Source organism: Acipenser ruthenus, unplaced genomic scaffold, assembly GCF_902713425.1.
Source record: "Acipenser ruthenus unplaced genomic scaffold, fAciRut3.2 maternal haplotype, whole genome shotgun sequence".
In the NCBI taxonomy this organism is placed as follows: domain Eukaryota; kingdom Metazoa; phylum Chordata; class Actinopteri; order Acipenseriformes; family Acipenseridae; genus Acipenser; species Acipenser ruthenus.
This window is the reverse complement of record NW_026708135.1, coordinates 57,501-60,000: the sequence shown is the minus strand read 5'-3', so window position 1 is coordinate 60,000 and position 2,500 is coordinate 57,501.

Sequence of the window (2,500 nt, the reverse complement as noted above, 5' to 3'; positions counted from 1 at the left end):
CCTCCAGCCCGGCCTGATCTGGCGCCAGGCGCGGGAGGGCAGCATACTTCCATCAGCATGGAAGTCCAGGACTGTAAGGGGACCCACCGCCTCCCCAAGCCGAAAACAGAGCCTCCAGCCCGACCTGATCTGGCGCCAGGCACGGGAGGGCAACAGACAGACTTCCAGGGAAGTGGAAGCTGCCAGGGGTGAATGGGAACTCTGCCCGGGGTGCAGAGCCTCCCACATGGCTTGACTTATTATTTTTACTTAAATATTTTTTTGATGAAAAGACCATGCCCTTAGTAATATGCACTTACCCCCCCAGTGTATCTGTTATCTAATAGCATTATGAGAGCAAGTCACTACTTCATGCCGACCTCCTGGAACTGCCGCTCGGCCACCCAGACCCACTTTGTCCACTAAGGTTTTTTGTGGCTATGGTAATGTATTATTATTATGTGTTTATTTAGCAGACACCTTTATCCAAGGCGACTTACAGAGACTAGGGTGTGTGAACTTTGCATCAGCTGCAGAGTCACTTACAATTACATCTCACCCGAAAGACGGAGCACAAGGAGGTTAAGTGACTTGCTCAGGGTCACACAGTGAGTCAGTGGCTAAGGTGGGATTTGAACCGGGGACCTCCTGGTTACAAGCCCTTTTCTTTAACCACTGGACCACACAGCCTCCAATGTAGCACTATTCTGACTCTAGTCAATTCTATTCTAACTATGGTCATTTAGCTCAATGGTGACTCTGGTCATGTAGCTCAATGGTGACTCTGGTCATGTAGCTCAATGGTGACTCTGGTCATGTAGCTCAATTTTGACTATGGTCAGGGCGGCAGTGTGGAGTAGTGGTTAGGTCTCGGGACTCTTGACTAGAAGGTCGTGGGTTCAATCCCAGGTGGGGGACATTGCTGCTGTACCCTTGAGCAAGGTACTTTACCTAGATTGCTCCAGTAAAAATCCAACTGTATAAATGGGTAATTGTATGTAGAAAAATAATATAATTGTATGTAAAAATAATGTGATATCTTGTAACAATTGTAAGTCGTCCTGGATAAGGGTGTCTGCTAAGAAATACAGTGGCTCTCAAAAGTATTCACCCCCCTTGGACTTTTCCACATTTCATTGTGTTACAACATGGAATCAAAATGGATTTAATTGGGAGTTTTTGCCACTGATCAACACAAGAAAAGTCCATAATGTCAAAGTGAAAAATAAAATCTACAACTTGTTCTAAATTAATTACAAATATAAAACAGAAAATAATTGATTGCATAAGTATTCACCCCCTTTGCTATGACACACCTAAATAAGCTCTGGTGCAACCAATTGTCTTTAGAAGTCACATAATTAGTTGAATGGAGTCCACCTGTGTGCAATTAAGGTGTTTCACATGATTTCAGGTTAAATACACCTGTCTCTGGGAGGTCCCACAGTTGGTTAGTACATTTCCTAACAAAAACTACATCATGAAGATGAAGGAACATTCAAAGCAAATCCGGAATAAGGTTCTTCAAAAGCACCAATCAGGGGTAGGATATAAGAACATTTCCAAGGCATTGAATATCCTCTCAGAGCACAGTAAAGTCCATTATTAAGAAATGGAGAGAATATGGCACAACTGTGAATCTGTCTAGAACAGGCCGTCCTCAAAAACGGAGTATCCGGGCGTATAGGGCACTAGTCAGGGAGGCCACCAAGAGGCCTATGGCAACTCTAAAGGAGTTACAGTGTTCCACGGCTGAGCTGGGAGACACTGTGCATATGGCAACAATAGCCCGGGTGCTTCACAAAACTGGCCTTTATGGGAGAGTGGCAAAAAGAAAAGAACTCGCATCAAATCTCGGCTAGAGTTTCCCAGAAGGCATGTGGGAGACTCTGAGACCAAGTGGAAGAAGATTCTATGGTCTGATGAGACCAGAATAGAGCTTTTTGGCCACAACGCTAAGCGCTATGTTTGGCGCAAGCCTAACACCGTACATCATCCTGAGAACACCATCCCTACCGTGAAGCATGGTGGTGGCAGCATCATGCTATGGGGATGCTTCTCTGCGTCAGGGCCTGGAAAACTCGTGAAGATAGAGGGCAAAATGGATGCGGCAAAGTACAGAGAAATCCTGAAGGAAAACCTGCTGAAGTCTGCAATAGACCTGGGACTTGGAGAAGATTCATCTTCCAGCAGGACAATGACCCCAAACATACAGCCAAAGGCACACTGGAGTGGCTTAAAAACAAAAAGGTCAATGTCCTGGAGTGGCCCAGTCAAAGCCCGGACCTCAATCCAATTGAGAATATGTGGAAAGAGTTGAAAATTGCTGTTCACCAAAGGTCCCCATCCAACTTGACGGAGCTTGAGCAATTTTGCAAAGAAGAATGGGCAAAAATAGCAGTGTCCAGATGTGCAAAGCTGGTAGAGACTTATCCAAATAGACTCATGGCTGTAATTGCTGCCAAAGGTGCCTCTACCAAATATTGACTCAAGGGGGTGAATACTTATGCAATCAATTATT